Here is a 10,028-nt window from a genome sequence, read left to right as displayed (position 1 = left end):
AAAGTGCCATGGACTGCCAAAAGAACCAATAGATTTGTTTTGAAAGAAGTGAAGCCAGAGTGCTCCTCGGACGCCAGGATGGCTAAACTTCGTCTCTCATACTTTGGACATATTGTCTGGAGGGAACAGTTACTGGAGAAGGATGTCATGCTGGGTAAGGTAGAAGGTCGGAGAAAAAGAGGAAGACCTCCAACGAGATGGATTGGCCAGGTGGCATCATTAATGGACTCAAGTGTGGCAGTGGTAGTGAGGTTGGCCCTGGATCGGACATTGTTTCGTTCTGCTCTGTATGGGATCGCTATGAGTCAGTTCCGACTCGATGGCACCTGACAACAACAACAAGTCCCTGAAGAAGGAGACATGTTTGGTAAAGTGGAGGGCCAGGGAAAAGAGGAGGACCCTCAACGAGATGGACTGGCACAGTGGCTGTAGTGATGGGCTCAGGCATAGCACCAGTTATGAGGTTGGTTGAGGACCAGGCAGTGTTTTGTTCTATTATGCACAGAGACACTATGAGTCAGTACCAACTCCATGGCACCTAATAATAGATACAACAATTTATGAAAGTAATGGAAAAGGCTTAAATATATCCTGTTTCACCAAATTATACATCATTTGATTTCTTGCAATTCTACTGCACAAGACCTCTTTAAAGTGCTCAAGAGCAAAGATGTCAATATGAGGGCTAAAGTGCACTTGGCCATGGTATTTTCAATAGCCTCATATGCATGTGAATGTTGAATACAGAATAAGGAAGATATTAGAAGAGTTGATGCTTTTGAGTGATGGTGTTGGAGAAGAAGAATAAAGATAATACGGGCTGTGAGAAGATCAAATAAATCTGTGTTGGAAGAATTATATCCAGTTGTTCCTTAGGATCCAGACTACAGAGACTTAATCTTTCATACTTGGAACATATTATCAGGAAGAACTAGTTCCTGGAGAAGGACATCATGCTTGGTAAAGTGGAGGGACAGAGAAAAACAAGATGACCCCAAACGAGATGGATTGGCCCAGTGGCAGCAACAATGAACTCAAGCAAAGCAGCAATTGTTAGAATGGCATAGAACTGTGAGATGTTTAGTCCTGTTGTACATAGGGTCACTATGGGTCAGAACCTACTTGACAGCTCCTAATAACAACAATATCATGATAGTAGTACATAATGACCACAAACACAATCAAGGTACTTGGGAATATCCATAGAGCAGGAACTTCTTTGCTTATTAGCCAATTATCCTTCTCCTTTGACTCTGACTTTATGGTTGGGAGATTTATCAGAGGCAATTCACTAGATTTTTATATCACAGCTCATTTATGGGACAGCTTCTTATTTATGTGAGTCTGTTACTCATTGTAGTTTCTTTTAATTTTCAAATATTCCCTTTAAAATAGAGTGATAATTATAACAGAGGAAACCTGAGGATTGTGCTTTACTTGTCAACACTTCGTTATCTTATAAAGAACCAAAATGGAAACTCCATGAGCTTTGGAGCAAGCATCAATAGCTATTCAGTGTACAGAATCATAATGCCTCCTAGACAGACATAGCTTTTCTCTTAAACAACAGTGCAGGTCTCACGTTTAAGTTTCTCTGCAGTGTTTAGATTGCCTGGTTGTGTGGGTAATTGTCTTGACTCTTACTTACTGAAGAATTTCTACGGAGGTTACTATTGTTTTATTGTTTTCCTTCATCTGGAATCCAGGAGAAGCTGACTGTCTAAAACCAGAGGCAGTGTAAACTAATGCGTTTTGATAACATCATAGATGTCTGAGAGGGTCCCTCTGCAATGTTGTGTCTTTATCAGGATTACATACTCTGACGTGACTTGAAACACTGATCTGGATTTAGAATGGTATTTGGAAAACAAGAAGAGGAGGCAGTTGCTATTAGTCAGCTAGTTCATTCATCCCATATCAGGTTAGATAGGCTCGCAAAGACTATCAGCATCATTAAATGGACTCGTTTGCATGGGAGAAGTGATTTGATGAAACTCTTGCACCATTGAAGGCATAACAGACTTGCTGCCATTCAAAGAGAAGGAGACTTGAGGGATTATTGCTGCTGGGCGGGTTCTGTACCCAGGGAAAGAAATGGAAGGATTACTTATAATTTGATCAATATTTTCAAACAAAATATTTTCAAAAGGCATTAGTTTAGGGGGTCTGAGGGAAAAGGTTTAAACCTCAGCTATGTGCAGCCATTTTCAAACCTGTTGGACAAATAGGAAAGGGCTCTTCTTAGCAGTTTCCTGAGCTATTTGCATTCATCATCACCAAACATAGCCTCACCAGCACAGAAGGAAAGAGTAGCTCAGCTTTTCACAAAAGCCCTAGAAGTTGTTATCTGTTTTGTATAGAATACTGTAGGATGTTGTTCTATTCAGATGAGAAACAATAGGTGCTCTTTATAATATTATAAACACTTACAAAATAGACTACCACCTAGAGGATTTTCATAGTCTGTTGGTGGTCCACTTACACACTGATTAAAAAAATAAACAGAAGTTTTATGGAAAAGGGTACAGCCTTCATCTTGGATATCTTTAGAATAATAAAATAATCACAATATGTCTTCCAAGTACACTAAACCACTCAGATGTTGCGTTCTGCAATATTACATATTTGGATATAATGTGAATTTGGACATAACATGATCAGTCATTGGCTAACTCTAACCAAACATCTATTCTATTTTTGTTGTTGTTGTTGTTAACTTTAGCAAAATTGTTGCCACCACATTTTACGCAACTAAATTTTTCGGTCATCTCTTAGTGTCTGATAGGTTTTTGCTGTATTATTTAAACTGTGATTCAGAACACTAAAAATGAGGTATTTACGTACTCCTCATTTTCCTCTAAAGATGTTTGGAGAGGAAGAACTACTTGTAGGGTGTGTCAGAGTTATAGTCATTATTATTCAGACGGGAAGAATTGTAACTTCAGTTCTGTGTAACTGAACTGATCTTCCTCTCAAGATTTTGTTTCTAAATATGGAAGAGGGACAAAGAGGATTGGGAGAATTGGGGTGGTTGTGAGAACCTTAATCTTTCTATTTAAATGGAATTTTCTTTTTGAAAACATGTGTCTTCCAGATTAACTCATTTTCTTGAAGATAAATGCCTCCCCTTTCTCCTTTGGCCAGATTGCACATGAACACAGGGTAGTTTTCGAAACCTCATAGCTTGGGAAGCTTGTCTAGTCCACATCCTGTCCTTCATTGACCTTCATCCTCTCGAGGGTGTTTCCTTCTCTGTTGTCTTTACATTTTTTAGACATAAAATTCTTCCTACATTTGGGGACAGTTTGGCAGTTGTGGTCTCTGATATGTGGCGCTTGTCAAAGACTAATGGTGGATTCTACACTCTTCACTCCAACTTTAAAGATTCTCCAATCTACATACTCTCTGGGCCTTCTTGGGGTGGGAATTTTGGACTTTGAATCAGGAATAAATTCTCACTTAAGTTCTTGGATGAGCTGAACACAGTCATTGCAGTTTCTACAGCAACCAGTTTATGCAGATCACTTAGATTTCCAGTTGGGCATTGAGGCACAAGTCCTTTCTGCCCTCAGATCTCTCTGCCTCTTGCTACCTCCATTCCCTTCCAACCTCCTCACTGAGGCCCACTCAGGATTTCCGCTCTGAAAGAGTGACAGGACCTAAACCTTCTCAGGGATCCCACATACATCTTACATATCTCTCATCTCTCCTGGCTGCCACTCTTGCCACAATCCCAGCACAACAAGAAATTGAGTTTTAAAACTCTTATCATGTAGCCTTTCTCTGCCACAGCATGTCACAAATCCCTATACTCCAAGATTCATGGTATTCCAAGGAAAGCCTTAGGAATTTAGGAAACACTTTTTGTTCTCAGTTGCAAGATTGTAGTTACAAAGATGGGACTTTCACAACCAGTCTTAATAACTTTTTAAAGTTAACTTTGAAATAAAAAACAGGCTCTTCTTTGTTCTGGCTGGTTGTGCTTATTCCCTGAAATAATGACTGTTGCAGCCTTGATGAATACAAGATTGTGGGCAGCAAGAATTCCCAGAAGTAAAAATTGTATCAGATGGTATTTCAAAATATTATCCATTATGGAATTATTAATAACTTGCAAATACTCACAAACAAAATTATATTCTTTTTCAGGGATAAGAATGATAGGCTCATTAAAAGAAATGAAGAGAGCATTCAATTATACAATGGAATCATCCAATGAAACAAGTTTAAGAAGTGCAGACTTTTGACTTTTAAACCATTTGGAACCAGTTGAAGAATAATACTTAGAAAATAAATTAAACTAATCTGTTGTAGAAATCGCAGGAAGCTCTGAATCCATAAATTCATATGTTTGTCAGAATCCTTTATTGACATTACTCCTACTCCCTTATGACCTTTCTCTGGGATGCAAATGTCTGGATTTACTGCTGACAGCTGTAAGACCAGTGACTCACCAAAATGTCTGGTCAATCAGCTGTAAGCAAGAGTGATTTCCAGACAGCCATTCTCATGATCACTGAGAGCCTGGCAATTTTTTCCTCCACACTTTTCTTGTCAGTGTCAAGCTGAGGGTGAAAACTGAACCTAACTTTGCAAGTTAAATGTTTTAATCTCTCCTTTTATAGGCTCACTTCCTATTAAATGAGAAACCTCTGTAAGTGTAACTTGGGTTATTCTAGAAGAATCAAAGATACACTTTAATTGTCTCTACTCTTATTGTTTCAAAAAGGAAGGTTTTGTCTTCATGATAAGATTGTAAAGTCTTTAAGAATAGTGTCATGTTATGTGTGCTTTCTATATCTCTGAGCATTTCTGAGCAGTTTTAAGACTTTCATTTTCATTAAAGACTTTTCATTTCACTAGGATGCAGAACATGAGCAGTGTAGACTATATTATGCCAATTGACTGAGTTGTCCCATAAGACTAAGGTCCTAAACCTTCAAGCCTAGAAACCAATCTTGCTTGTGTGTTTGGTTATAGCTGAGAAGATTACTGAGATTCCAACAATAGAAAAGAAACAAATAAGGTGTTTTCTGGTTTGGGTCCCAGCTTTTCTGAAATCATTCAAGAAGCCTCCAGGGTGTCTCATGTATGATTCTGCTTGGTTCTTCCTGCCTATCTTGTGTTTTCTCCAACTCCTCTCATTAACCATAACAATGGTTACATGTGTGCAGTGACATCACATGTCATTTCTGACGGAGATTCTGTGGGTTGGCACCCAGGTCATTGCTGTCTCTCTGTTTTTAATATGCTTCTGATTGCAAACAGACTCAGCTTCTGTGAGTCATTTTCTGAAGTGGGACAACAATCATTTGTATCATATTCTGTTACTTGGTCCACAAAGCAGCAGGTTTTCTCTTTTCAAATCCTTGCTGAAAATTCACATCCCAGCCTCTTTTCCACTGGACTCAGGGACAGGCTGTAAGGGTTTCTAACAATCTGTATTTACAGACCAGAGAACAATCTGTATCTACACATACTATATGAATATATTGTTATTTTTAAGTGCCATCCAGTCAGTTCAGACTCATAGCAACCCTATATAGTGATTCTGAGGAGTGGCTGGTGAGATTGAACTGCCAACCCTGCAGTTTGCAGTCCAGTGCTTATCCTACAGCACCTGAAAGAAATGAAGAAAAAATTCAAGACTTGACTTGAAATATTGAAGGATTCTATGGGGAAAATGTTGAATGGTACAGAAGGCATCAAAAGAAGAGGGAAGGAATACACAGAGTTACTGTACCAAAAAGAAATGGTTGCTGTTCAACTATTTCATGAGGTAGCATATGATCAAGAACCAATGATACTGAAGGAATAAGTCCAAGGTGCATTGAAGTCATTGGCGAAAAACAAGGCTTCAGGAATGAACAGAATACAAATAGAAATCTTTGAATAGACTGATGCAGCACTTGAAGGCACTCACTTATCGGTGCCAACAAATTTGGAAGACAGCTACCTGGCCAGCCAATTGGAAGAGACCCATATTTGTACCCATTCCAAAGAGGTGACCCAAAGGAATATGGAAGTCATTGAACAACGTCATTAATATCACATGCAAGTGAAATTTTGCTGAAATAATCAAATAGTTGCAAGAGTACATGGATAGGGAACTGCCAAAAATTCAAGCTAGATCCAAAAGAAAAAGTAGAACAAGAGATACCATTCCTGATGTCAGATGGATCTTGGCTGAAAGCAGAGAATACTGGAAAGATGTATACTTGTGCTTTAATTTCTATGCAAAGGTTTTGGACTGTGTGGATTATGATGAATGGTGGATAACATTGTGAACAATGGGTATTTCAGAACACTAATTGTGCACATGAGGAATCTGCATAGACCAAGAGGCAGTTGTTCAAACAGAGCAAGGTGATACTGAATGGCTTAAAATCAGAAAAGGTGTATGCCAGGGTTGAATCCTTTCACCATACTTAATTCAATCTGTATGCTGAACAAACAATCTGAAAAGCTGAATTACATGAAGAAGAACATGGCACCAGGATTGGAAGAAGAGTCGTTTTTAACCTGCAATATGCAAATAGATACAGCCTTGTTTGCTGAAAGCAAACAGGACTGAAAATATTTACTGCATGGATTGCACTTCTACATAAAGAAAGAAAAAAATCTTAACAAATGGACCATGATAAATGGTAAGTGGAGAAAAGATTGAAGTTGACAAAGACTTCATTTTGCTTGGATCCACTATCAACACTCATGGAAGCAGCAGTCAAAAAATCAAACAACATATTGTATTAGGCAAATCTGCTGCACAAGACCTTTTTAAAGTGTTCTAGAGTTATAAGATGTTAGTTTGAAAACTGAGGTATACTCCCCCAAGCCATGGCATTTTCAATAGCCTCACATGCATGTGAAAGTTTTACAATGAATAAAGAAGATCCAAAAAGAATTGGTGCATTTGAATTACATGTAGGAGAATATTCAAAGTACTATGGACTTCCAGAAGAATAAACAAAACTGTCTTATAAGAAGTACAGCCAGAAGTTTCCTAGGAAGCCAGCATGGCGAGACTTCATCTGTCATACTTTTGACATAATATTAGAGGGGCCATTCCCTGGAAAGGACATCATGCTTGGAAAAGTGGAGGGTCAGCGAAAAAAGAGGAAGACCTCCAACAAGATGAATTGACACAGTGGCAATAGAAATGGGCTCAAGCCCTTAACAACGATCATGAGGATGGTACAGGACAAGGCGATGTTTTGTTCTGTTATGCATAGGGTCACTATGGGTTGGACCAGACTTAACTGTACATAAACAATATATACATATATTAATTATCTATTATTCCAAATCAAATTATTCCAAAATTTATCAGCTTAAAACATTATCTCATGGTTTTGGTCAGTAAGGCATGTAGGTATGGATTGCCTTGGTCCTGTGCTGCAGTATTCCTAATAAAGCTAGAATCAAGGTGTCAGCCAGGGCTGGAGTCATCTCAAAGTCTAAGTGGGCAGGGATTCACTTGCAAAGTCACTCTCATGGTAGTTAACTGAACTTAGATTCTCACTGACTGTTGACTGGAGATATCAGGTCTTTACCACTTGGGCCCTTCATCAGGCAGCTCACAATGCAGCAACTAACTTCTCTCAAAGTGGGTAATGGAGACTGTGAGACAGCATGCAAGATGAAGTCACAGGTTTTTGCAACGTAATTTCTGAATGATCATTTTTGCTGTATTCTATTTGTCAGAAGTGAGTTACTAGGTCCAATCTATATTTAAGGGGAAACAATTATACAACAGCCAGCCTGAGTACTAGGAAATAAGGGTTATTAGGGTCATCTTATTTATTTATATTTTATATAGTTTCTGTTGTGGCTCTGTGGGTTAATGTGCTGGACTGCAAGATCAATTTGAACTGCAAGGTCGGTGGTTCAAGTTCACCAGCGACTCCTCAGAAACCCTATATAGGGATGCTATGAGTCAAAACCAACTTAAGACACTTAACAACAATAACAACAATGTCCTCCAGGCTCATCCATGTTGTGAAGTGTTTTGCACATTTATTGTTATTCTTCAACTTGTACAGTGTGTATATATCAGAGTTTGCTTAATCATTTATCTGTTGAGGTACATTTAGGCTTTCTCCATCTTTTTAAGGTGTTTCATTTTGAAGGATTCTGTTTTCTATCCATTCTGCTCTTTATGTCTCTTGATTGGGCTTTTATTCTACTTACATTCAGCGTATTATTAATAGATATTGATTGTTTCCATTTTGCTGTGTGCTGTTATTGTGTGTGTGTGTGTAGTGTCACTGGTTTCTTTGTTCCATATAGTTTTCTGCGCTAAATTAATTTTGCTGTAAGTTTTCTTTTTATTTTAATTTCTGTTGTGCTAATGTTTACTAAATCTTTAGTTATTTCCCATTTTTACTTTGATGCACACGTGTATTAATTTTCAGGGTAAATCACAGGTTGCCCCAGAATTTATTATATTTTTTCCCTATTTAATACAGTCTGTTTTATCTTCAAATCTACTTGACTTCCTTGCCATTTGGAAATTCTGTGTCTATACTGTTCCCTCTCTTTGCTTTGTAGTCTACATCATTGCAAATTGATATCTCTGGTTCCCTATTTTCAGTCTTATAGGTTTATTTTGAAGAGCAGAGATGTCAGCTTGAGGACTAGGGTGCGCCTGACCCAGGCCATTGTGTTTTCAATAGCCTCATATGGATGTGAAAGCTGGACAGTGAATAAGGAGGATCGTAGAAGAATTGATGCCTTTGAGTTGTGGTGTTGGAGGAGAATACTGAAAGTGCCATGGACTGCCAAAAGAACCAATAGATCTGTTTTGGAAGAAGTGCAGCCAGAGTGCTCCTTGGAGGTCAGGATGGCTAAGCTTCGTCTCTCCTACTTTGGACATATTGTCCGGAGGAAACAATCATTGGAGAAGGATGTCATGCTGGGTAGGGTGGAGGGTCAGAGAAGAAGAGGAAGACCCCCAACGAGATGGATCAGCCAGGTGGCATCATTGATGGACTCAGGTGTGGCGGCGGTAGTGAGGTTGGCCCAGGATCGAACATTGTTTCGTTCTGCTGTGCATGGGGTCGCTATGAGTCGGTTCCGACTCGATGGCACCTGACAACAACAACAACAACAGGTTTATTTTACTTTTAACACTTCTATATCTGTATTGAGTCCTGGGAAGTGTTGTCATGTAAGGTAATCTCAAGTTGTTTACTTTTGTTGGTTCTCAGTCCATAGAACACTCTTGAGAATTTTTTCTAGAGTTGATATGGGTATTACAAATACCTTTAATTTCTGTTTGTCAGGAAATGCCCTAATTTTGCCTTTGTATTTTTTGGACAGCTTTGCTGAGTATATGATTCTTGATTGGCATTTTTTTTTTTTCTTTTAGAATTTTTTGTGTGTTATCCCATTGCCTTCTTTTTTTTTAAGGTCTCAGGTCAAGTTTAATAGAAACTACAAAAGATCAATAGATCAATGAACTCATACTGCACTACTGATACAAGATACACATCAGCTGGCCTGTCTCACAGTACAGCTCAAGGCCATTTCCACCAGGGCAAAAAGAAAGGTTGACCACTCAATTCCCGTAGGAAAGGTCTGTCCTATCATAGAACATATCTCAGTCAAGTCTAAGGCTTTATGTTAGAAGCATAAACAAATTACAAAAGAGGTTTGTTTTTTTCTCAAGGCTGCTCATCACTGCCACCTGGCAATCAAGTGGCCCTGGCACTCACTTCTGCTTAGAGAAGTACTCTTTACTCTTCTGGACATCAGGCTTGATGGTATCACTGCCAGGTTTCCAGCCAGCTGGGCACACTTCCCCATGTTTGTCTGTGACCTGGAAGGCCTGAACTAGTCTTAGGGTCTCATCCACAGAGCGGCCAACAGGGAGGTCATTTACAGTGATCTGTCGAAGGATGCCTTTATCATCAATGATGAAGAGTCCTCTAAATGAGATGCCTTCATCTGCCTTTAAGACCCCATAGTCCTGAGCAATTGTGCGCTTAGGGTCTGATACCAAAGGAATATTCATGGGTCCCAGTCCT

Source organism: Chrysochloris asiatica, unplaced genomic scaffold (assembly GCF_000296735.1).
Source record: "Chrysochloris asiatica unplaced genomic scaffold, ChrAsi1.0 scaffold00032, whole genome shotgun sequence".
Lineage (NCBI taxonomy): Eukaryota > Metazoa > Chordata > Mammalia > Afrosoricida > Chrysochloridae > Chrysochloris > Chrysochloris asiatica.
This window is presented reverse-complemented; position numbering follows the sequence as displayed.